This window comes from Eumetopias jubatus, unplaced genomic scaffold, assembly GCF_037043125.1.
Source record: "Eumetopias jubatus isolate StellerSeaLion01/CBP00866 unplaced genomic scaffold, mEumJub1_p1.0 scaffold_14, whole genome shotgun sequence".
Lineage (NCBI taxonomy): Eukaryota > Metazoa > Chordata > Mammalia > Carnivora > Otariidae > Eumetopias > Eumetopias jubatus.
Genome location: NW_028274820.1, coordinates 85,847,669 through 85,875,423, shown reverse-complemented (window position 1 = coordinate 85,875,423; position 27,755 = coordinate 85,847,669). Strand labels below are relative to the sequence as shown.

General features: G+C 40.2%; 1 protein-coding gene and 1 pseudogene across 5 annotated transcripts in view; both read right to left on the bottom strand.

Moving 5' to 3' along the window:
• Window positions 1–27,755, bottom strand: part of NRF1 (nuclear respiratory factor 1) — a 147,521-nt gene that overhangs the window by 105,089 nt on the left and 14,677 nt on the right. The gene's annotated exons all lie outside the window — the stretch shown is intronic.
• Window positions 8,510–11,748, bottom strand: LOC114210689 (elongation factor 2 pseudogene; annotated as a pseudogene).

Below are 27,755 nucleotides of genomic sequence, written 5' to 3'. Positions count from 1 at the left end.
AGAGCACGAGAGGGAAGAGGGTCAGAGGGAGAAGCAGACTCCCCGCTGAGCAGGGAGTCCGACAGCGGGACTCGATCCCGGGACTCCAGGATCATGACCTGAGCCAAAAGCAGTCGATCAACCAACTGAGCCACCCAGGTGCCCCTTACTTATCCTTTAAGATACTTAATAAGTCTAACATTCCAGAAACCTTAGAATCAACATCACAGTAATACAATACATGTCTTTTTATGGGATTAATAGTGACAGTCACAAAAAGATTTGTCATATTATTCAATTAATAGACTAGTTCAGGTGTTTGGACCAATCAAAGAAAATACGGTAGCAATGGCAGTTTTGACCCTCATCTACCACTCTAAGTTCTTGACAGACTACATAGGTCTATGTATATCTACTGAAAATCAACAGTGGGTACTAAGTATAATTTCCAGTGTGGCTTGTAGCAATTTAGAGTTATTATTTTTTCTTTAAAAAAGTAGGCTCCATGCCCAACATGGGTCTTAAACTCATGACCCTGAGATCAAGAGTCACAGGCTCTACTGACTGAGCCAGCCAGGCGCCCCTATTTTTTCTTATTATATAACTGGACACAAAGTGCACAAAGGTATGCAAAGTCTCTTCTCCATTCCACCTCATACTTGCTTTAAGGCTTTACACCTCACTTCTACAAGCAAGGTGGTTAAGAGTGCAGAGTCTGAAGCTTAAGTATTATTGGATTCATGTCTTTGCCCTGCCATTCACTAGCACCTTAGAGAAGTTTCACTTGACTTCTATGCCTTAGTTTCATCATCTCTCAAATGGGGAAAATAATAGAACCTAGTTAATAAAATTACTGAGGACCAAATGAGTAAATATGTACAAGAGCTTAAAATGGGACATGGAATATAATAAGTACTACATAATTGTTACCTATTATTATCATTATTAATTCCACACAGAAATATAAGCAAAGCATAGAAATGTCAAAAGGAAAGTTACAGGATTTATTTTATTATTTTTTGTTGAATTTTGTTTGTTTAGGCAGGCTCCACACACAGCATGGAGCCCAACACGGGGCTTCAAGTCATGACCTTGAGATCAAGATCTGAGCAGAGATAAGAGTCAGATGGTTAACCTACTGAGCCACCCAGTGGTCCCCATGACTTATTTTTATATTGGGAGAAAAACTGCTTATAGATCACAAACTAAAAGGTTTTGGCCAAGTGTACCTGGCTGGCTCAATTGGCAGAACACTCCTGATCTTGGGGTTGTGGGTTTGAGCCCCACACTGGGTGTAGAGATCACTTAAAAATAAAATCTGTAAAAAAAAAAAAACAAAGTTTGGCCATTTAAGGAAGGACCTCTATCCGAGAGTAGTTCTTGATCTTTTTTGGATTATGGATCCTTTTGAGGATGTGTGAAAACTACAGACCTCTTCCCTAGAAAAATGCATATAAACACAAAATTTTCCAAAATATTTCAATGTTCTTGGACTCAAATCACAAATAGGTTATTTCATGATAATATAGCTAGACCAAAACTGAAACACTAGAGGGTGCCACAACCAAAGAAAAATGTCAAGAAAGCACAGGGAATTTCAGGTTGCTTAAAATTCTTCAACTGCAATATCCTTCCGCAGAAAAGAATTAGGTGAATCTACTTCACCAAATGCTTTAAAATACATGAATTCTTCTATAGGTTCTAGATGAGCACTGTCCAGTAGAAATGTCTGCAATGGAAATGTTCTAAATTTGCACTGTCCAAAACACTAGGTGCTAACCACATGTGGCTATCGACCACATGAAAATGTTCTAAGGCATTAAAATTTAAATTTTATTTAGTTTTAACTGATTTTAACTTAACCATATGTGGCTGTGGCTACCACACTGAATTGTGCAGCTCTACATTTTTTTCCCCAGATTATTTATTTATTTAGAGAGCACGCACACAAGCAGGGGGAGGGGCAGAGGGAGAGAGAATCTCAAGCACACTCCCCGCTGAGCAAGGAGCCCCGACACAGGGCTCTATCTCACGACCCTGAAATCATGACCCAAACTGAAATCAAGAGTGACATTTAACCGACTGAACCATCCAGGCACCCCTCTACATTTCTATTTTTAAGTTTCAGAATGACTTGCTTCTAATCACAGGCATTATACATCATTGTTAAAGAAAGTTCTAATACAATAGGCTTATACAGTAATTCAGACCAATCTGTCCCTCGTGAAAAAATCAACATTGCAAAGGTCTCTCAGCTGCCCTACAGATGTTCACAATCCAAAGTAAAGCTTTCCTTTACTCATTATAGAAGACCCTACCTGCCCAATTCCCCTATTAGGTTTCTTTAATCCCCTGGGTTATAAGCTTAAAAATATAAGTACAAATTAATAAAGTTAAGCAGGAAGCCATGTGCCATTTAAAAAAGCAAAAATCACATTTCAGTGAAAGTCACCAGTGGGTTAGGGAAGCACAGAGAAGACAAGGCGGCAAGGGCATCAAGTGGATATCATGAAGGAGATGAGTCTTCAGCCAAGAGTTCGTCAGTTGCCAGAATGAAAGAAGGGCGCTGCAGGCAGAGGCAACAGCTTGTGAAGTCACATGGCGTAATGAGGGGGGGAGGGCATCAGGGAACATCCAGACAGTAGACTCAGGAAAAGTCTGCGGACCAAAGGAACACCACTCCACCACTCCTTCACTCCAGATTCTTGCTTTACACTGCAATTTAATTTGCTAACAATAAAGCTACTGCTGACCCACCTGTCAGAGGAAAAGTAGTCTATCCACATTGTGAAACACCTTACAGCTTTCCACCCTGTGTTTATCACAGTGCCCTGAATGGAGGGTTGATGACAATGATAAAAAGGATTAGAAAATGCATTTGCAAATATTCAGATGCTTATTAACAGCCACAAATATCAATAAAAAGCAGGTAAGTTACTGAAGCTATCCCTGGGTTAGAACATGGTAGATAGGGAGGTTAGTATGCCCAGGTATTTGCTAATGGGTCAGAACACAGCTGGCTTTTTTTCGCAGAAAAATCATTTGTCCACAGCTGCTCCCCAAATTACCAAAAATCAAATAAGTACTTGTCATGTGACAGCAGGATCAGAGGCTGCCTCAATTTACATTAAGAGGAAATAACTTAAATTGCTGTAAGACCCACCCCTCTGTCTCAGACAAGCACAAAGGACACTCTTATTTCAGATCCTGCTTACTGTCAAATATAGCATTGTTGCCTGGCTGTTTCTGTGGTGGGCCTCAATCCTGCTGGATCTGTCATTACACAGCCAACATTCAGTTAGTTAAAGCTGTTTCTTAGATTCTGGTGGACAGTTCAATGCATCATTTTTCTTCTGAGATAACTGAACTAGCACTTGCCTCTGGATAAAATTATGAAGATATAAGTGTCAATACTACAGATCTAGGAATCTGCAATTCAATCATTCTGTCATTCATTTTACAGGTGTTTACTGAATTCTTACCAGATACTCCCAGATTATTTTAGTATTAGTGTTCCAAGAAAAACTATGATTGGTAATTTTTTATTTTTTTAGTTAAAAATGTATTATTAGAGAAGGAACAAGTTCTTTTTTGGGTAAATGAGAAAATACAGGTGAGAAAAACAAAAAAGAAACAGAAGTCACTACAACCTGAGACGGCCACACTACCAAGTTAACAATTTGGTATGTATGTTTCTAGCATCCCTCTTCTGCCAAGTTTCTTCTATGGTCGGTTTTATTTTGTTCGCTTTAAAAACAAAATTGAGGTTATCATGTACATACTATTTTTTTTAAAGGTTTTATTTTTAAGTAATCTCTACACCCAACACGGGACTCAAACTTGCAATTCTGAGATCAAGAGTCGCATGTCCTACCAATTGAGCCAGCCAGGAGCCCCAAGGTACGTACTATTTTATAAATACTTTAAAATTTAATATAGAATTAAACTGTTTATGTTATTAACATCTGCACATCATTTTCTAACGTTTGCAGAGCATCCCTTATAAATGTGTGCAGTAGTTATTTCATTAATTCCCTAAAGTCAATCATTTAGATTGATTTCCAAATTTTCACTATTATAAGTAGGACTGTGATGACAATTCTGATATTCAATAAATATCTGTTGAATAAATGAGTAAACGAATGATTGACTAAGGGAAAGTCTTTCACATATACCTGATTATTTCCTTAGTTTCTAATGGATATAAATCTGTTAATTGTTTAATCACATAGTTATGATTCTGGACTTGCTATTAGAGCAGGCATGGAAAAGTAATGCAGTAAAAACAGCAATCTAAACATAAAAGTAAGCACATAACATTTAGCAGTGGATGGAGGACAGAAAGAAAATTTTCACCTTGACAATGAAAAAGGGAAGTATAGCTCCCAAAAGGTAGAATATGGGCAGAGGGAAGTAAGTGCAGGGATACTTATACCATTTTACAAAATGGCAGATTAAGACCTTATTGAAAGTTGATGGATCAAAAAAATAAAAGTTTACCACTTAAAATTATAAAGATAATAAGTCTATAAATAATATAAATATCAACTAATGGGAGACAGAGGAAGAGGCAGAAAAAGTGAGTTGATTCTTATTTTTCACATAAAAAATCTACAAGATATTTTCTAAAGTTGGTGTATAAGGAACAGAAGTTTATACATATTAATAAGTCTTAATGAAAGTGACCTCGGGAGAAGCTACCAACAAAAAGAGTGAAATGGTTTTTAAACATTGTCTTTGGACAGTAAGGCTGGGGATGGAAGAAAAGAGATGAGGCAGGAACCGTGTTTTTTTCATCATGAGCTTTTTCCTGCTATTTGATTTTTTTAGGAAGTGCAAATAATACCCAGATGAAGGTTGGCTAAAAAAATCTGTAACTATTCACTCTGACTCCCATTAACTATATCCTTTTTTTTTTTTTAAGATTTTATTTATTTGATGGAGAATGAGAGAGCGCACAAGCAGGGGGAGCAGCAGACAGAGGCAGAAGTAGGCTCCCTGCTCAGCAGGGAGCCCAAAGCCGGGCTTGATCCCAGGACCCTGAGATCATGACCTGAGCCTAAGGTAGACGCTTAACCAACTGAGCCACCCAGGTGCCCCCAACTATATCCTTCTATCTTGATAACTAGTCAGGCTCAACTATCCACAGAGCTTTCCTTCAACCAGATGCAAACTAAAAAACACTGAAGACCTTGGAGACCATCTAGTCTGATTTTCTCGTTTTACAGATTTAGCTGAAACCCAGAAAGGTTAAGTGAGTTACTCAAAGTCACATCTCTAGTTAGCAGCAAAGCCAAAATTCAAACCCACAGCTCCTGGCTTCCAATCAAGTGCTCCATTCGTTCCATCAGAGACCTACCCTTTGCCTGGAGTACAATCTAACCACTATTAGCTTGGGCTCCTTAACCGTTATCCCAAACTATCATGTCCGTATCTCCAAGCCAAAATTTGGGGTTTACTCAGGGTGCAGTGAATTTGTATTGTAACAAATTTGCACTATAAATATGCATATTGAAGTACTTTTTCAAAAAACTGTACCTGCAGTCACCCACCCCAGGCTTCCTACCAGGCCTCCTGAAGCCCCCACCATCTCTGCCTGAAAGGATATAGCTACTTTGAGGACTGGTTCCCACAATCTCAGAGGCCTGACAGCATGCTTCCCAGCCATAGGAATAAATGCAATTCATGAAGTTTCCAAGCCATGTCTTTTGAAGCAACGGTCTTCTGTGAGGACCAGGGTGGGCAACTGATTTCATCTTCTTCTTCACCCAGATGAAATGATTTAGCTAATTACCCACTCTCACTTTCAGTAGATGGAAAGAGAACAAAACTGTTAAAAAAACAATTGTTTTGAGGAAAATGGAGACTTGTGCACACGATTTTTATGTTTGTAATCATTATACCATTTTATAAAAATTATTTTAAAACTGAATTTTAAACGCTATGAAAGTCCCTATTATTTATGAGATTATATTAGATTATTATAGAAACATGAAAATAAAAAACATGTAAAAATGGGAACCGAACCAATCACTGGAAATAAGTATATGCAGAATGGTCAAGATCTAATAACCAAAACCTCAGTATCTACTGTATTTTCCATAAATTGTGCACAACTTGTGGATGGTGTATTCACCGTCTCACTAAATAAAACAAGTAACACTGGATGGCTAAAGAATGGCTTGAGTGGGATGAGGCTAGAGGCAGTGCAGCCAGTCAGGTAACTAATTTGACGGTCCAGGCAGGAGCACTCACGGACGCCTGAGCTACGACAATGGGGAGGAAAAGTGTGTGTGAAATACTTAGGTGGTAAAAATGGAAAGGATTTAGTGAACAACTGGATGTGAACAGTGAGGGCAAAGTAAGTCCAGGATGACGACCACTCCTCTGGCTGGTTAGGCAGTGGCTCATTAACCAAGGCAAGGAACAGGAAAAGAGCAGAACTGCACAGGAAGGCAGTTCATGACAATATTCACATGAGCTAGCGGAACAGAGACCCAGAGCTGGAGTGGAGGTGCAGGTTTAAGTGTGGCACGCACCAACAAGGAGATGGTAATGAAAGCAGACAGCATGAATCGAACTGACCAGGAAATGTATATAATAGTTGTAAATATGTAAAGCTGGACAATAAAAGAAGCAAACTTGGGGAATATTCAAAGGGTATATTAAAGAGGAAAAAACAATAACATATGAAGGAGAATGCAAGGGTTAGAAGAAGAAACGAGAATGAGAAGACAGCAGTGTCAGGGTAGCCAAATGAAGAGAGAAGCCAATACCCAGTGCCGTGAAAGGACAGTTGAGATAAGGACTTGCCAAGAGATTCAATACATTCATTCATCCAACACATATGTGATTATCACCGACTATGTCAAGCACTGATGCAGACACAGGAGACAGCAAAACAGATCCCTGCCTTCTTGGATTTGACATGCTACTGGAAGGAGATAAACAATAAACAAAAACCAAATATATATATACACACACATATATATACATATGTATATGAATGTATATATGAATATATATATAAATATACGTGTGTGTGTGTAAATGAAATATTTCAGAAAGAAGGGAGGCGGGGGCAGGGTACTGGTCAAGGACTGCTTTTCTGACCAGATATCTGAACTCAGATCTGCAGGAAATGAGAGAGCGAGCATGAAATACTTGAAGGAAGAGTATCCCAGGCAGTTAAGAACAGCTAATGCAAATAATGCTGAGGCAGGACCAAGCCTGGAGTGATGGTGGAGTAGCAAAATAGCCCGTATGCCTGAAGCACCCTAAGTTAAGGGAGAAGAGGCAGAGGAGGCCAGAGAGGTTAGCCAGGGTCAGACTTGGGGGGCCTTGAGGGCTACCTAAGATCCTTGGATTTTACTCTGAATGAGATGGGCAGAGATGCAGTCTGATTTTTGGATTTATGTTTTTAAAGCCTCACTTGGCCTGCTATGTGTGAGCAGCCTGAAGGGAGGGAAAAGGGTTGAAGCAGAAGACCAATTATAAGGCTAGTGAAAGATAAGCATGGCTTGGACCAGAGTAGCAGACAGACGTGGAGGTGCAGGTGTTGAGGAGAGAGTTGCTGGATTTTCAGATGACTTGGATGCAGGGTAGAGTGAAAGAGAGGAGTCAAGATTGACTCCAAGGTTTTTGGTTTGAGCAACTGTTAGAACACAATAGCCATTTAGTGAAATGGGAATGAATGTCAGAAGAACAACTGAGATGCCTATTAGATATTCATGTGGAAATGCTGGGTAGGATGTACTGAATTGGTGGCTTACGTGTGTTGGTTTTTTTTTAACTGCTTTTAGATGCTTTCGAACTGCTTTTTAAAAACTATTTTTAATTGCTTTTTAACATTTATTTTTGCTCTTTTTTTGAAGAATTAAGAACTACACTATATTCTTAGGAAGGTTGAGATCAACATTTATTATCAGGGTTCATTAATTTCTCAACAAATAAAATATAAAAGTCGCACTATTATCTTTCCTAAGGTAACAATATAAACACTAGGTTGCAATAACCTATCATATCTCAGTTTACTGATTTCTGTCAATTTTCTTTATGGATGTCAAACGTCTATAAAAACAGGTAATTACACAAATAAGTTAAAGTAGCCACTGGAGAGATTCAAGAATGTACTTTATAAATTACTATATAAATATTTTTTCTTTCTTTCTTTTACTAAGAGCTGCTGTAGTGTAAGCAGAAAGAAGCCAGAACCTGGTGTCAGAAGTGCCTGATTTAAAAAAAAAAAAGAAGAAGAAGAAGAGCCTGATTTTGATTTCTAGTTGCACAACCTTGGGGAAAAAAATCCTAAAATTTCTGAGCTTCTGCAAAACTGAGAATAATGCCCACCTCATAGGGTAGTAATAGCTAACATTTATTAAGCCCTTATAACTATGTGCTAGATGCTTTTCTAAGACTTGTACATAATCTCATGTAACCCTCACAATTCTATGAGGTATTGTTAATTATTACCCTCATTGATATAAGATGAAATGAGGCACAATAAGGTTAAGTAAGTGTTCTAGAGCAAACAGGGAGTGGCAGAAACAAAATTTAAATCTTTTTTTTTTCACCACCATATCAAATTTATTATCCCAATGGCACTAATACAGCTGGAGGTGCTCACGGTGACACTGCACAAAGTTTCCTGCCTTCTAGCTTCTGTCCAAAGAGAAAGGTCTACCCGCTCGTTCCTTCCCCCTGGGGGGAAAATCCACTACGGGCCATTTACCCAAATAAATCTCTTAATGCATTATATATTTTTTTGGACATCTGAGTTTCTGAAATGGAAAAAAGTACTGAGTGTCCCTTCCCATCTCCCCCACCCCCACTGGCCAAATAAGTCCCTGTTGCCAGGGCATTTCTGTTGCCTCTGAAATCTTGAAATAAATATCGAAAGAAATGGCATCAAGTGTTCATGTTGAGTGATGGCACTGAGTGGGCCCCAGAACCTGTCAGGTGGAGCGTCCCCGTGGACAGTCTTGAGGTGTTATGGAGAATGCGAGGGCTTGCTGCTGTGGTCGATCGTCAGCCGGGTACAGGGGCTGTGCTGAGTCCCACCGGGGAGATGGGCTGCAGGGGAGGCTGCCTATAATTTGTCCAGGGCCTTGATGCCTTCCTTCAGGCCTTTGCGCTTACGTGTTTCGGCCACCACCTAGCTGGGGCGGCTGGTGTTGTCGAAGGGATCCCCGGGCAGGATCTGCCAGTGGTCAAAAACGCACTGGGGGAAGGCCTGGCCGCCAGTGTTGGACCTCGGGTCAGCGGTGAAGCCAAAGGACTCATTCACGGGCAGATAGGCCGTCACGACAAACATGGGGGTGCCGGCCACCTGGGACTCCTCAAACACATGACCCCGCTTCCTGTTCAGGACACCATAGATGCCACCAACCACTTGTTCTGGACACTGAATCTCCACAAGGTAGATGGGCTCCATAAGCCGGGGCTGGGCAGTCAGCACACTAGCATAGAGACAGCGCCGGGCAGTGGGGATGATCTGGCCCCCCCCACGGTGGATGGCATCCGCATGCAGGGTCACGTCGTGGACATCAAAGCGCACACCACACGTATTCTCTTCGCACAGAGCCCCTTCTTTGGTGGCCCACTGGAAGCCAGCTACCACGCTATCTTTGATCTCGTTGAGGTACTGCACACCCTTGGTGATGTCAGTGAGGACGTTGGGGCCAGTGCCGTTGGGCCCAAAGCACCAGATCTTGCGAGCCTCAGCCACATCCCACTCATACTTCTCGGCCAGATAGTGGGCCCGCTGCTTGAGCTCCTGGTGGGTGGACACCTCGCCCTTGTCAATGTCCTCAGCCAGGCCATCAGGGAAGGGTCGAGCCTTCATGTACAGCCGGTTGTGCTTGTTGGGGGACTTGGACAGGCAGAGCACATTCGACTCCTCACTGACAGTCTCACGATAGGAGACTACGGGATCAGATTTCTTGATGGGAATGCACGCATGGTCCTCCTCCAGGTCCTTCAGACAGATCTCCAGGTGCAGCTCCCCAGCCCCTGCGATGATGTGCTCCCCGGACTCCTCAATGATGCACTGCACCATAGGGTCTGACTTGGCCAGCCGTTTCAGACCCTCCACTAGTTTGGGAAGGTCAGCTGGATTCTTGGCCTCCACAGCGACCCGGACAACAGGGCTCACGCTGAACTTCATCACCCGCATGTTGTGGGCATGCTCAAAGGTAGTGATGGTGCCAGTCTTCACCAGGAACTGGTCCACGCCCACCAGACCCACAATGTTTCCACAAGGCACATCTTCAATGGGCTCCACGTAACGGCCCATCAGGATTGTCCTATGGATGGGTTTCAGGTAGAGGTCCTCCTTCTTCCCAGGGGTGTAGCTGGGGCCCATGATCCTGACCTTCAAGCCAGTGGACACCAGCCCAGAGAACACACGACCGAAAGCGTAGAACCAACCTTTGTCGGAGGTTGGCACCATTTTGGAAATGTACATCATGAGGGGGCCTTTGGGATCACAGCTTTTAATGCCCATCGCTGCCTCGTCGTCCAGGGGCCCCTCATACAAGAGCTCACGGCGGTATTTTTGGGCCGTCACGGGAGAAGGCAGATGGATGGTGATCATCTGCAACAAAGCGTCCCCAGCTGGTAGCCAGCGGCGCATCACAGCCTTTAGAAGTGGTTTGCCTTCTTTGTCTTTGTCTTCGCTGTCCAGCTTGATATCCAGCTTTTCAATAAGCTTTGCTGTCTCCTCTTTCTTGAAATTCATGATAGCGTCAAACACCTTGAAAATAGGGTCCAAGATGAGCTGGCAGAATGTCCGTGGTAGCTTCTTGCCATCAGGGCTGGTGGCTGACTTGCTGAATTTGCCGTTGGCTGGATCGAAGTACCGGTCACCCCACAGCTTCTTCATCATGTCCTCCACTTTCTTGGCCCGCTCAGCAGGCCCCAGCTGGCCCTCACCCTTGGCAGCAAATTTGGCCACATATATCTCTGCAAACTGCTTCAAGGTAAAGGCCCAACCATGGAGTCCAGACCCAAAGCCGACAATCCCAAGTACAGGGTCGATCATGATGTTGCCCATGGGTCCACTCTCTCCCTCCCCATAAGTGGAAATGATGACATTGACATTCTCCACAATGCGCTGGAAAGTCTGGTAGAGCTCCTCAGGCTCCAGCTGCAGCTCCAGCAGAGCCCAGTCCATCTTGTTCATCATCAGCACAGGCTTGATCCGCTCAGCAATGGCCTGCTGCAGCACCCTCTCTGTCTGCACGCACACACCAGACACACAGTCCACCACCACCAAGGCACTGTCGGTGACACGGAGGGCGGCAGTCACCTCCGAGGAGAACTCCACGTGTCCGGGGGAATCAATGAGATTGATTAGAAAGCCAGAGCCATCCTTGCTCTTCTTGATAAAGTTCAAATCGTTCTCCGAGAGCTCATAGAAGAGGGAGATAGCCGTTGACTTGATGGTGATGCAACGCTCCTGCTCGTCCTTCCCGGTGTCAGTGAAGCGGGTCTCTCCAGCGCGGGCAGAGGCGATGATGCCGGCCTTGCACACCAGCGAGTCCGTCAGCGTGGACTTGCCGTGGTCCACGTAGGCGATGATGGACATGTTTCGGATGTTGGCCTTCTTGTCCATGATGGCCCGGATCCGGTCTACTGTGAAGTTCACCATGGTGGCGGATGGCGGTGGATTCTCCCAGGCAGATCCGAGCGAGGAGAGTCGCGCCGAGGATGGCGGCGACGATGGCGGAAGAGCAACAAAATTTAAATCTTGACAATATGCATACTGCTTTATAGTTTACAAAACATGTTCACATGTTATTTTTTAAAAAATATTTATTTATTTATTTGACAGAGAGAGCGCGCACACACCAGCAGGGGGAGCTGCAGGCAGAGGGAGCTGCAGGCAGAGGGAGAGGGAGAAGCAGGCTCCCCGCCGAGCAGGGAGCCGGATGTGGGGCTCGATCCCAAGACCCCGGAATCATGACCTGAGCCGAAGGCAGCCGCTTAACCGACTGAGCCACCCAGGCACCCTGTTCATATTTTATTTTTAAAAGTAGGTGTAGTACACGGGCGCCTGGGTCGCTCAGTTAAGCGGCTGCCTTCGGCTCAGGTCATGATTCCGGGGTCTTGGGATCGAGCCCCACATCCGGCTCCCTGCTCGGCGGGGAGCCTGCTTCTCCCTCTCCCTCTGCCTGCAGCTCCCCCTGCTGGTGTGTGCGCGCTCTCTCTGTCAAATAAATAAATAAAATCTTTAAAAAATAAATAAAAATAAAAGTAGGTGTAGTACAGTATTAGAACAAACTGAAATCACTTTTTGTAGGTCCAACACAGTCAAATGAATTTTAGGTTCAACCTTAACTATTATGCTATAGCCACTTAAAAAAATGAAATGTGAAAAAAATTTTTTAACTGTAAGTCACTATGGAAGGTATTATTTTAAGCAACAAATAGAACCACACTAAGAATTATTAATACAGCTGTGACACTGAAAGTGGTATGAAAGGGAGCAGACAATATATATGGGAATCCACTCAAACTGCACATCAATCAATAATCAATAGTCAAGAAAAAGTCCATTATATATAACCCACATTTCTATTTGCAGCCTTGGCATTTTGAGGATTAATCTTCTGAGCAGTATGGAGACAATCTCAGGCTGACATCATTTTCCCCGTGGCACTCATCACCATCTGATGCAATATTTGTTTATTAGTTCTTTTTTTCTCAACCCACTAGAAAGTAAGCTCATGAAGGCAAAGAGTTTTCTGTTTTATTCAGTGCTTTACCTCAACTTTACCCTAGAACTGTTCAATGATCACTCAAATTCATGTGCTGAAAACTGAGATATATAGAACTTACTAAATGACTTGGACTAAGAATACATGAAATACGTTTTTTAAGACAAAGATAAACAGTACCCAGAGATTTTGTAATATAAATAACTAATAAAACAAACCTTTCTAAATGACATAGGTAATAACAGTTTCTATCCATAAATACTTCAAAAAGCGTCAGACATCTAAATTTTTAATAGTACCCATTCAGAAATAAAAATCCCCACATTCACTGTAATCCATTAAAATAAACTGTATCTTGAATTACTTACAAAATTAAATTTAGGATAGCATTTAATCAAAGTTACAAACAGTAATAAGGAAAAAATCATCTTAGAACCCTAGATTAGAAAAGGAAGTTAGAGGGACACCTGGGTGGCTTAGTCGGTTAAGTGGCTGCCTTCGGCTCGGGTCATGATCCCGGGGTCCTGGGATCAAGCCCCACATCGGGCTCCTTGCTGAGCGGGGAGCCTGCTTCTCTCTCTGCCTGCTGCTTTCCCTGCTTGTGCTCTCTCTCTCTCTCTCTCTCTCTCTGACAAATAAATAAAATCTTTATAAAAAAAAAAGAAGAAGAAAAGTTAGAGAAAAGTAAAAAAGCATATATGTTTCAAGACTGAAATAAATGAAATTTAGAAAGTGGTTGAATATAAAATTAAAATGATTTCTTAAAAGTAGGAATAACATTTCCATTTTAGAACTTGTTTAACCTGTACAAGATATCCCTAAACTAAGGGGGGTAGGGGAATGCTACCCTAAGTTTCTAAAGGAATAAAAGCTCCCTAAATAACATTTACACTATATTTCCTGTTCGAAAAACAACAACAAAATTTTTCCATGACTATCAAATGTTGCATGTTTAGAATAAATATTTGAAGAATTATAGAGCACTAAAAAGAATAATCATCCTGTAAGAACAAAAAAAAATTTTTTTTCCACTACCAGTTATTCCATGTGATCTTTAATAAAATGGTAAAAAACAGAAGGGTAAAAGGGACCATCCGATGTAATTTACCATATACATTTATGAGCAGCCGCTTGGTCCTGGCCACAATAGACATCCTGCAGCTGGCTGTCAAACCACTAAAAGCTGCTTGTCACCCACCTTCCTAGCCTCTTAGAACTGAGCTCACTTGGGTCAAAACAAGTCAACTGCGTTTCTCACCAGCAGTAATACACTGGAATAAAAGTGTCAAGTATAATTCTGGCTGCCAAGATTTTGTTCTTAAGAACAGACTTGTAACTATTAAAGGGGACATTAAATTAGAGTGATTGCCTAAAAGAAAAGGGCTATCTGCATCTGTAGCTTAATTGGAATAATATTTCTGAGGTCTTGATCTGTAATCAGACCAGAGGAAAGAGAAGCAACTGGGGGGGAAAAAAGCAACAAATATCACTACCCCAAAAGGAGGGGAATAAAGGGTAAACTATTTTTTAAAAATGACTGGGCCAGGGACGCCTGGGTGACTCAGTCATAGTCTGCCTTCTGCTCAGGTCATGATCTGCAGGCCTGGGGTCTAGGCCTGCATCGGGCCCCCTGCTCAGCAGGTAGCCTGCTTCTCCCTCTCCCTCTGCCTGCCGCTCCCCTTGCTTGTGCTCTCTCGCTCTCTCTGACAAATAAATAAATTAAATATTTTTTAAAAAATGAAAAATAAAAAATAAATGACTATGCCAGTAGCAGTATGTAAATAAAACTAGGGTTATACTTTAAAACAGATTCCATGTGTTATGCAATAAGGAATATTCACTCTGACTTAGTATAATTATAAATCATTAGTACTGAGGAATACTACAGAAGTATTAAAGTATGAAGTAGACTGATGTGTACTGACACAGAAAACATCCACAATGTACACTGTTGGAAACTGAAAAAAAAAAAACAGGTTATAAAATCTGCTAGAATGAATGTGGTCTCATTCAGAAAAAAAATTATGGATATGGTTATGAGCAAACAAAATAATCTCTACAAAGACATACTGAAACTATTAAGGATACTCTTCTGTGCAGAATTATGAAGACTATTTCTTTTATATAATTTTCTTCTCCCTTTAAAATAATAAGTACGTAATTACTTTTATAATGGGGGTGGTGGTGGTGATTTCCAGGTCTAGGAAAGAAAACACAAATACCGTAATAAGCCCTTCTCTCCCCCTTTACCAAATGAAAAATCTGAGAATGGCCTCCAAGCTCATGGAATCACAGAGACACATATACAGACCGCCAAAGCTGCATGATGTTCTTTGGGAATTCTTTCTGCTTTTTTAAATTTTTTAAAAAATTTATTTATTTGTCAGAGAGGGAGAGAGCACAAGCAGGGGGAGCGGCAGGCAGAGGGAGAAGCAGACTCCCCGCTGAGCAAGGAGCCTGATGTGGGACTCGATCCCAGGACCCTGGGATCATGACCTGAGCCGAAGGCAGACGCTTAACTGACTGAACCACCTAGGTGTCCCATCTTTAAGCAGAATTCTATGTGGAACCTGAAAACATGAGATAAAAGTAGAACTTCTCTTATTGAAGGAGCTGGGAAACATAGACAGCTATAACCATTCATCCTCCTCATCTCCTGCAAGCCCTCTGAGGTTCCTGAGGACTCCACGGAGCACAAGTGGAAACTCCCTGATGTAAGTCTTCCATCGTGCAGTTGGGAAACTGCGGCCTGAGAATTAGTCTCCTGTTAAGGCCTCTGCCATACAGACTGGCCCCAAGGTCATTTTATCTGCTAGGCATGAGAGACATAGTCCCTGAGCCGTGTCTTTTCAAATACATCCAGAAAAGCGTAGAGAAAGCAGAAAAGACATATGAATTGGCTCCAAAATAGCAAAAAAAAACCCTTGCATAATAAAAATTATATATAATTAGGGCGCCTGGGTGGCTCAGTTGGTTAAGCGACTGCCTTCGGCTCAGGTCATGATCCTGGAGTCCCGTGATCGAGTCCCGCATCGGGCTCCCTGCTCAGTGGGGAGGTTGTTTCTCCCTCTGACCCTCTCCCCTCTCATGCTCTCTCTCACTTTCTCTCTCTCTCAAATAAATAAATAAAATCTTTAAAAAAATTATATATAATTATATATATAAAAAGGGAAAAGAAACATAAAGGTTCCTGATATTCAACATGATTCGAGCACACAACTCCTTAGTGGCTTTGCCAATGTATGTTTTTCTATTGTCTGAGGGTCATGTTTAGCTATACATATCCATCAAAGTAATAGAAACTGGAATCTGCCACTGAGAAAAACAAGTGGGGAAAAAAGCAGAAAAAGGACAGTTTTGGAGACCGAAAAGTCAAAAAAGATTTGTTGGTCAAGTAGATAGCTAGAGATGCTGAAGATAGTGAAATACACCCATGGAAGGTAAAATCAAAGTCCATAAGGACTCCAAACAGCCTAAAAATAATAAATTCTCATTGGACAAATTTCACACTAAACTTAGTATGGAAATGAGCATATGACATGCAACACATACAAATGTGGATAATGAAAGGTGACTTCTGCATCAGCCTGACCACACCTGTATTTAGTGCTGGGCACTTTACTTTTTTAAGCACTGGGACTGTGAAAAGCCCAAGAGTATAAGAAACAGTTGGAAAACATGGATATGTCTAAGCCTAGAGAAGAAAGGACTTTAGGAAAATGACCTCTCAAATATTAAAGGGCTAACATGGGGAAGACGAATCATAAATAGTATGTGGCCCCAATAAGAAAAAAATAGTTAAGGAGTTAGGGTAGGTAGGGCAGAATTCTGGTTAACAGATCATTTTTTTCTAACAGGGGTGTGAAGACAGAGTGAGTTGTCAGAAAACAGGGAGTTCTCCCATCACTAGACACCTTCATACAAAGCACACATAACCACTTGGGGGCACTGGAGAAGTGGACTTGTGCACATCCTCATTCAAACTAATACACAGAAAGTAAGGGAGCACAAACTCAAATTCTGCAACATGGGGTCCACAGGTGTATATTAGGAAGGCTGTCTCAGGCGAAATGGATACATACCCCAGATAAAAATCTGATTCAATCCTTGCCCTTCACTTACTGGAAGAAAATAATCTTTTGATACATAATTCTGCCGCATTTGGGGGTGTGTACAAATGTACACACAGAATTACACAGATGGTACAAAACTAGCTTTAACCAAAGGTTTAGTGTCTTTGAGAACTGTAACAGTAGAAGCTGAAAGGCTTTCCTAGAGAAATGTAAGAAAAAAACCAAAACTCTTCTGCTATCATAGTCTTAAAACATTTCCTACACTTTCCTGGGATGCCTGTGTGGCTCAGTTGGTCAAGTGTCTGCCTTCAGCTCAGGTCATGATCTCAGGGTCCTGGGATCAAATCCTGCATCAGGCTCCTTGCTCAGCAGGCAGCCTGCTTCTCCCTCTGCCTGCCGCTCCCCCTGGTTCGTGCTCTCTCTCCCTCTCTCTGACAAATTAATAGATCTTAAAAAAAAAATTATACACTTTCCTTATTATTAACAAACTGCAAAGGAAAGCAGTTTTTATTAATGTACTGCTTCATCTCTGAAGATTATGTAGAGTGAAACTGATAATGCAACAACACGTTTACTGAATGCTGCAATTTCAATCATTCATAATATAGCCAAGAGACCCTGGGAAAGGATTTAATTTTGTCTTACTTTGCCTTTTAAATTTGTATGTTATTCTAACAAGTGTAGTTCTGATTCCCTAGGCTAACACAGGAGATGTGGTAGAGCAGGGTAAAAAGAGTAAGAACAATAGGGAGGAATCAATCAATCAATCAAAGAAAGACAGAAAAGAAAAAGCAGACAAGAACAAACTACAACGAGCTGTTATTATGGAGGGACAGCCAGCCCTACAGATCTCAACCGCTCATAAGGGCATTATTCTATCACAGGACAAGCATTCCTTTACATATCTGAGTAATGTTTTTCACAAAGCATGAGCGACCTAAAAATACATATGGCAGTCGCTCTGGAAGACAGTTTGGCAGTTTATTACAAAACTAAACATACTCTTACTATATGATCTAACAATTACACTCGTTGGTATTTATCCAAATAAGTTGAAAACTTATGTACACGCAATAACCTGCACATAAATGTTTATAGTAGCTTTACTCAATAATTGCCAAACTGGGAAGCAACCAAGATGTCCTTCAATAGGTGAATGAATAAACAAATTGTGGTACATCCAGACAATGGAATGTTATTCAGCAGTAAAAAGAAATGAACTACCAAGACACAAAAAGACATGGTGGAACCTTAAGTGCCCACTGCTAGGTGAAAGAAGCCAATCTGAAAAGGCTACATACTGTAACAATTCCAACTTTATGACACTCTGTAAAAGGCAAAACTATGGGAACAGTGAAAATATCAGGGTTTGGAATAAGGGAGGGAATGAGTACAGAGGATCTGGGAGCATTGAAACCATTCTGTATGATACCATAATGGATGATTTGTCATAATACACTTGCCCAGGGATGCCTGGGTGCTTCAGTCAGTTACGCATTTGCCTTCAGCTCAGGTGGTAATCCCAGGGTCCTGGGATCGTGTTCCACCTCAGGGTCCTTACTCTCAGCAGAGAGCCTGCTGCTCCCTCTGCCTGCCACTCCCCTGCTTGTGCGCTCTCTCGCTCTCTGACAAATAAATAAATAAAATCTTTATAAAAAATAATACACTTGTCAAAACACACAATATATATACCTGTACAATATACTGAATCCTAATGTAAACTATGGCCTTAGTTCATATTGGTTCATCAACTGTGAGAAATTTACCACACTAAAGCAAGATGTTAATAGAAGGAAGGGGTGGCGAGGGGGTAGACAGGAACTTACTATAGTTTCTGCTCAGTTTTTCTACTAAAACTGCTCTAAAAAATAAAGTATATTAATTTTTAAAATATGTGGGGCGCCTGGGTGGCTCAGTTGGTTAAGCAACTGCCTTCGGCTCAGGTCATGATCCTGGAGTCCCGGGATCGAGTCCCACATCGGGCTCCCTGCTCAGCAGGGAGTCTGCTTCTCCCTCTGACCCTCCTCCCTCTCGTGCTCTCTATCTCTCATTCTCTCTCTCTCAATTAAATAAATAAAATCTTTAAAAAAAATTTTTTTTAAATATGTGTCAAAAATCAATGTTCCCATAAGAAATCATGGTAAAGGTGGGGTATCGGGATTTTCAGGCACAGCCAGGGGCTCCTCTACTCTAAATCATAGCCTTTAGCCTTTTGTTAGATAATGCTGAATAGTTATATATTATATGTGATATTTATTGTTATAACTTACATAATATATATTTATTCTTAAAATATGGTTTATATGTAAAGTATGCATAGCTTAATTTATATAAAGCTAAATACATTTGAATGTATAGGAGGCATGGTGATGGGAAAGACTGAAGAAATCAGGGAGGTGGGACAGCTTCATCTAATGAAAAGATGATGTTGCTGCCAGAGCTTTCTCAACACTGCTAATAACGTTCTAACTAAAAAGTGCACAAGAGTTCAAACAGGCACTGAGGCCAAAAGAAGTTCCAATACTGTTCAGTAATCAGTGCTTTCCACAGTAATATCAAGTTGCCAAGATAAAATTATACAAAGTACATAGTATTCTGGTTTAAACTGTACAGAAATACACATTGTAGGCTTTTTTTTTTTTTAAGACTTTTTTTGGGGACGCCTGGCTGGCTTAGTAGAACAAGTGACTTGTAATCTCAGGGTCATGAGTTCAAGCCCCACATTGGGCATAGAGCCTTGTTAAAACCAAACCAAACCAAACCCCACTTTCTCATATAGTTAGAATTATACAGCATGTAGTCTTTTCAGATTGGCTTCTTTCACTTAGTAATGCATATTTAAGGTTCTCCATGTCTTTTCATGGCTTGATAGCTCCTTTCTTTTTAGTGCTAAAATATTCCATCGTCTGGATGTACCGGTTACCAATTCTTTCTTTCACAGATCTTGCCTTTGGTGTTGTCCCTAAAAAGGCATCATCATACCCAAGGTCACCTATATTTTCTATGTTATCCTCTAGGAGTTTTAGAGTTTTACATTTTACATTCAGAACTCTGATCCACTTTAATTTTGGGGAAGGGTGTGAAGTCTATTTAAATTCATTTTTTTGGCATGTGGATCTCCAATTGTTCTAGCACCATTTGTTGGAAGAGATTCTCTTTGCTCCATCCTATTGCCTTTACTCCTCTGTCAAAGATCAGATGACTATATTTATGGGGATCTATTTCTGGGCTCTCTGTTCTGTTCCACTGATCTGTCTATTCCTTCAATACCACACTGCCTTCATCACAGCAGCTTTATAGACAGTCTCGAAGTCAAGTAGTATCAGTCTTCCTACTTTGTTCTTCTCCTTTTAATACTGTGTTACCTATTCTGGGTCTTTTGCCTCTCCATGCAAACTTTAGAATCAGTTTGTCTGTATTCATAAAATAATTTGCTAGGACTTTGACTGGGATTGCACTGAATCTATAGATCAGCTATGACTTTTATGCACACGTGTGCGTGTGTTTGTGTGTACGCGCAAAAAGGTGTTTTTATTAAAGCACGGGGGACAGGACCCATAGGCTCAAGCTATGACGTCCTGACAATACTGTCTTCCTATCCATGAACATGGAATCTGTTTAGTTCTTGATTTCTTTCATCAGAGTTTTGTAGTTTTCCTCATACAGACATTGTCCATATTTTGTTATATGTATACCTAAGTATTTCATCTTTTTCATTTTTTAAAATAAAAAATGGCTAAAACCAAAACAGTACTTAATGTTTAGAGATAAACATCATAAACATCACTTATCTGTAATTTGTTTACTATAAAAATCTCTGTAAGTTTAAAAAATGCTTAACAATACTACCTCTTTCTAGATGCCATTTATAGTATTTCTATACTAAGAAATATGCCACAATATTTCATATAAATAGTAAATTTGCCAGGTATGTGTCTAATATGTAATGCTCAGTCATTTTCTATTTCTTACAAAGAATCAACTAAAATGGTTTTACAGCCTTTATGTGGCTACTTTGCAATTTTGTGTAATCCATAAAACTGCATCCTTATATATTAAAAGGTACCAAAAATACATAGACTTAAGTAGGAAGAAGGAAAGCAAAAAACACTCCCAAATATTAATCATGGCATCTCCGGATGGCAAGGCTACAAATATTTTCATTTTTGTACTTTATTTTAAAGTTCTCTACAAAGATCATATATTACTTTCACACTCCATTAAATCAAATATTTACAGCATGTTAAATGAATAAATTATAACTATATAGATCAATAAAGATTAATCTCTTGTGTAATATTTAAAAACAAAAATAAATATTATGTCTTTTCCATGGATACAACACACAAAGAGAAAGTTTTTTAAAATGCAGGAGAATGATAAACACCAAATTCAGAATAATGGTCAAAGCTGGGAAGGAAGGGGACTATGATGAGGAAGGAGTGTCTAGGAGGTTTCAATAATATCTATGATACATTATTTCTTAAGCTGCGTAGTAGGTACATGGTATTCATTAAATTGTTCTATACCCTTCTTTATGCCCAAAGTATTTCAAAATTCTGTTAAAGCAGCAGCTACAGAAGTCATGCCAAAGCAGTAGTACTTAACCCCAATCTCTTCAAACTACTTTAATGGAATATGGTACTAGAAGATAATAGAGATAAACGTATCATTTATAAGTGAGAAAATTCTTTGGAAATTTTAAAGCAGGGGTTCTAAAGGTGGGTTTTCATGTGTATACTTACAAGCAAATAACAATCTAAAATCTACATTCCATAAAATATCTGTAGCAAACATTCTAATCCGTACCTTGCACATAGCTCAAAATTAAATCTGTCCAATGTAATATATAAATTATTTTGAATATGACCTCATTTTACATTTCCACTTAACAACCCTATTTGAAAGCAGACTTTTTACTTTAGTCAGTTTAAAAACAGTACTTAGGCTTTTAAAGATGTTGTAAAAATAAGATTAATTTCTGACTGGTATTTTTCATCTTGGTGATTTAAAATGGATTTTAACCAGCACATGACACCTACCACAAGCAGCACCACAAAAGTGGCTCACATAGTAACACAACCCCTGTACTAGCTACACCCATTCACACTGTTACATAGCTATGACAGTGACCCAAGTCTAGGTAATGGCTATCCTACCCAAGCTTTCAGTAGTATCCATTGTAATTTGAAGCAATGACCTTCAAGGACAAAAGATAAATTCACAAGATGTTTGAAGATACTCCTTAAAATAGATTCAGTAACTTTTAACTTGAAACAAAAAAAAAGTGTATGGTTTTGATTGTTAGAAATGCCTTAGCTTATCTCTTACAATCTCTACTTGTGATAGGAGTAAAAGTTTTTTTTTAAAAAAAGTAAGGATTGGGGTGGAGGTAAGGAAGACCTACATGGTTTAGAACTAGCACTGTTTCTCCCCATTTCCACCTTCAATTTCACTGCCCATTCCCACAACCTAGCCCTAAACCAGAAATAAGACTGTAACAAACAAATTACCAGAAAACAAAAGGAGTACTATTTTAGCAAACTGAAATTATCAAAACGTAGCTAGATGGACTGAGGTTTCCACACTAAAAGAAAAGGCTATATCATGCCATTTTACCACCCAATTCCTTGCCCCAAAAAACAAGGGGGGGGCGGGAACAATAGTCTATAATCACACTAGGGTATTCTTCAGACAGGCTCCCTTAAAGGCGAAAATGACTCAATTAAAACTATCTACCTGGATCTGCAGTTTATATGAACACAAGGACTTTTATTCACTATTCTTCCTAAAAAGTGATTTTTTTTTTTTTAAAGATTTTATTCATTTGACAGAGAGAGACACAGCGAGAGAGGGAACACAAGCTCGGAGAGGGAGAGAGGGAGAAGCAGGCCTCCTGCCGAGCAAGGAGCCCGATGCGGGGCTCGAACCCAGGACCCCGGGATCATGACCCGAGCCGAAGGCAGACGCTTAACGACTGAGCCACCCAGGCGCCCCAAAAGTGATTTGTTTTTAACATCCAGCTTCTGTAACCCTTTTTGAAAAGACTTTACAAGCTCAAGCAATGACCTATTGAAATTTAAATGAGATGTTTGCTTTACAGATCAAATCCATCTGACTTGAGGATCCTCTCTTAGACTACTACAAATTTAAGGACCCAAAAACTACAGGAGTCATTAATAGAAGCCTAACAAGGCTGGAATTGTCGGCTCCGTGGGTACTTGTACACGTGTCCTTTTCCTGTGCATTTCTGAAACCAGTTAATTCTCATTTTAATATCACCTTATATTTAGTTCTTTATATCATAATTTGCATTTACCAAATATATTATCATCCATATTTCATTTGACCAACCTATCCTCAACAACTGTCTGTGGAAAGCTGCCTAATCAAGACTGCCTACATTATTTTACTCACCAAGTTCTGTCCTGTTTAAGTGTCATCATACCACATTCACTAAACAAGTATTCTTTCAGCACCTTTTCTGTGTGAAATCCCGGAAGAGGGAAACTGAAGAGGGACATCTGAATGATTAGTTTAGCCCTCACACAGCTTATAGCAGCAGTTCTCAAAGTGAACAGTAGAACCCTGGGATCCCCTGAGACTTTTTCAAGGGACCCATAAGATCAAATCTATTTTCATATAACTGCAATACCGTGATTTTAAGAAATATATATTTGGTCATCCAGATGTACTTTTTAAGTTTTTTTAGTTTCAGGCGTACAATATAGTGATTCAACAATTCCATATATTACTCAGTGCTCATCATGTTAAGTGTATTCTTGAATCCCCATCACCTATTTCACCCACCCCCCCACCCCTCTCCCCTTTAGTAACCATCAGTTTGTTCTCTATAGTTAAGAGTCTGTTTCTTGCTTTGTCTTTTTTTGTTGTTCATTTGTTTTGTTTCTTAAATTCCACATGAGTGAAATCCTATGGTATTTGTCTTTCTCGGACTTATTTCCCTTAGCATAATACTCTCTAGATGATCCATGTTGTTGCAAATGGCAAGATTTCATTCTTTTACGACTGAATAATATTCCCTGGTATATATACACCACATCTTTATTCATTCATCTATGGATGGATACTTGCGCTGCTTCCCTATCTTGGCTATTACAAATAATGCTGCAATAAACAGAGGGGTGCATGTATCTCCTTGAATTAGTGTTTCTGTATTTTTTGAGCAAATGTCCAGTGTGTGATTACTGGATGATAGGGTAGTTCTAGTTTTATTTTTTTTAAAGATTTTATTTATTTATTTGAGAGAGAGAGAATGAGAGAGAGAGAGAGCACGAGAGGGAAGAGGGTCAGAGGCAGAAGCAGACTCCCTGCTGAGCAGGGAGCCCGATGTGGGACTCGATCCTGGGACTCCAGGATCATGACCTGAGCCGAAGGCAGTCGCCTAACCAACTGAGCCACCCAGGCGCCCCAGGGTAGTTCTAGTTTTAATTTTTTGAGGAACCACATGTATTTTGATCTCCATCCAGCTACTGGCTCACAGCTCCTAAAACACTTGGAATTTCTGGTGATAAGGTCAACTGAAGTTGTCTTTTGTTATGTTAATGAAGGTGGCTTTGGAACCCCCCCCCAAAAGGACAGGGACTGGTTGCCAGGAGGACCAACCACGTTTTCAGAAGGTTGGAACTTTCAGCCGCACCCCCTACCTCCTCGGAGGGGAGAGGGCTGAAGGTTGAATCAACCAATGGCCAATGACTTAGTCAATCATGACTACCTATTGAAGCCTCCATAAAAACCCAAAGGACTGGATCCAGGGAGTTTCTAGGTTGATGAACATATGGAAATACTGGGAGAGTGGTGCACCTGTAGAGGGCATGGAAGCCCCACGTCCTTTCCCCATACCTCGCCCAGTGTATCTCTTCACCTGGCTGTTCACTTCCTTTATCATATCCTTTAATAAACTGGTAAAATTAAGTGTTTCCCTCAGTTCTGCAAGCCACTCTAGCAAATTAATCGAACCTGAGAAGGAAGTCATGGGATCCTCTGACTTACAGTCAGAAGTACAGGTAATAACCTGGACTTGTGATTAGCATTCTGAGTTGGAGGGAGTCCTTGTCAGAAATGAGTTGAATTCTCAGGCATCCTGCTGGTGCCCAAGAATTGGTTGGCTGTATGTGTGGGAAACCAGCTCCATCCCCCCCATACACATTCGAATTAGTCTCAGAACAATTTAGTAACCAAGACATTTGCCGTTTTCATTGTGCTTATATTTGCACTTACGTGCAAAAGCAACAGTAGGGTAAAACTACTGGCACTTTAGAACAATATAGTCTTAATCTTCATGTGCACACAGTAAGAGTCAATTTTACTGAAGAATGTGTTGATGAAAGTACAAGTTATATATTTTTATTAAATCTTCACACTTGAGTTCTTGTCTTTTTACTATTCTGTATAACCAAACGGAAAGTATTCATAAAGCACTTCTGCATTCAGAAGCATGCTCTTTCAAAAAGCACATATATCATGTTTTGAGTTGCAAACTCAATTAGCTACATCCCCCCCCCCAAAAAACACCATTTTTACTTCAAAGAATGGCTAACAGACAGACTATATGGTTATTCAGACATGGGTATACGGCAGATATTTTTCCAAAAAACAACAAAGTGAACCTGTCACTCCAAGGAAAATAACTGACAGTATTTATTGCCAAAGATAAAATCTGGTATATCAAGTGATAATTAGAATTCTGGAAAACTTTATCTGCCACAGTGAGCTTGACAGCTTTCCATTACTTAAAAGCCTTTTCTGATGAGATCAATGGTAGTGTTATTGAATGTGATTTTTGTGTCAACATTTGGAAAGGTGCGTAACCCAGTAAACTGGTATCTTCCAAATGACCACATATGATGTTACAAAATCATGGATGGGTTAAAAGAGTCATTCAAAGTCTATGATAAGCCAATAGATTTCAATGAAACAAAGTACAATTATGGTTTCAGAACCTACACTGCAAATCACCTTGAAGAAATTAATACTGCTGAGTTTTGGTGTAATATTAAAGAATATCCACAATTATCTGAAAAGGCTCTTAAAATGCTTTTCCCTTTCCCACCTATATATTTGGTATAAGATCAGATCTTTTCCATTTACTTTAACCAAAGCAACGTACTCAGCAGACTGAGTGCAAAAACAGAATTCAACTGTCTTTTATCAAGCCAGACATTAGAAGGATTTGCAAAAACTGTAAAACAATACCCCTCATTATACTGTTTTTTTAAAAAAAAAAGTTATTAAACAGCAGACTAAGTGCAAAAACAGAATTCAACTGTCTTCTATCAAGCCAGACATTAGAAGGATTTGCAAAAACTGTAAAACAATACCCATTATACTGTTTTTTAAAAAATATAGTTATTAAAAAAATAATTTTTATAAACATATTTCACCTATTCTAACATATAGTGGGTGTACTATTGTTATTTTTAACTTAAACATTTTTAAAAATTTCTCAGTTTTAATTTCTAATACAGTAAATATCAAAATTTATAGGGGCGCCTGGGTGGCTCAGTCGTTAGGCGTCTGCCTTCGGCTCAGGTCATGATCCCAGGGTCCTGGGATCAAGCCCCGCATTGGGCTCCCTGCTCCACGGGAAGCCTGCTTCTCCCTCTCCCACTCCCCCAGCTTGTGTTCCCTCTCTCGCTGTGTCTCTCTGTCAAATAAGGAAATAAAATCTTAAAAAAAAAAAACCAAAAACTTATAACCCACATAAACAAAAGCTCGAGTCCTCAGTAATTTTAAAGGTATAAAAGGGTCCTGAGACCAAAGATTAAGAACCACTGGCTTATAGTATAATAAGAGAAAAAAAGAAAACACAAATAATAACCCAAGGCTGAAAAATGTGTGTCATAGCCCTTCTATTCTTGGATATCCCAGCTCTTCTTAAACTAGACCTATGCTACCTACCAGGCTCTTGAAATAATTTATTTGGCCCTGCCATCAATATAATCAAAATGAGTAAGTCTTTAAGCAGGCATAAAAAGGACTTAAGCAATACCAAGATTATATATTAAACCAATCTGAATTCATAGGTTTTTCTTTACTAGTTTTCTAAATAAATGGCCTGAATTAAATTGGTTGTATTTCCCTGGTATAAACTTAGCCTATAAAGAGAAGTTCTCTTGGAAAAGCATCCCACATAATCCAATTAGTAATGGAAAGCCATGGAATTTGGTTCCCTGCCTCTCAACAGGGCAAAAAACCTAGAAATCCTACACTGGTGCTGAGATTCAGGACACAGAAGATGTCATTCCAAAAAGGGGGGGGGGCACTTTCTGGAGGACCATATGCACATAAGCAATCATTGGTGTTTTTAAAAAAGGGAGATACAGAGGCGCCTGGGTAGCTCAGTCAGCTGGACATCTGACTTTGGCTCAGGTCATGGTCCTGGGGTCCTGGGATTGAGCCCAGCGTCGGGCTTCCTGCTTCCCCTCTGCTGCTCCCCCTGCTCATGCTGTCAAATAAATACAAGATCTTAAAAAATAAATAAATAAAAAGGGAGTTACAAACACACCTTTTGTGTGTGCTTAGCCTACCTTGAAGGATACACAAGAAACTAGTGGAGGTGATTTCTGGAGAGGGAGACTAGGAGAGAAACTTACTTTTCACTGTATTCCTTTTATATTGTTTGATATTTTAATCACGTGCATATAATATTTATGCAAAAATAAGTATTTTTAAAACACCATTCCTACATCACCTATTTCTCTAGTCTTTTATCTCAAATGCAAATTCCAAATAATACTAGTAGATATACAGATCATTAAATGCTTATCTGTTAAATAAGCAGTGGATACACATTTCATATACCTGACAGAAACATCAAAAGCAATCTGTCCATCAACCAAGAAGTGATCAGCCTTGATTACCTGAAGAAGTACTGGAGTACCTGATTACAGAAGTATTTAGCGATGCCATCCGATGCCATCCATCTGCCCCGTATTGATATAGTTGCTATAGTTGTTATTCC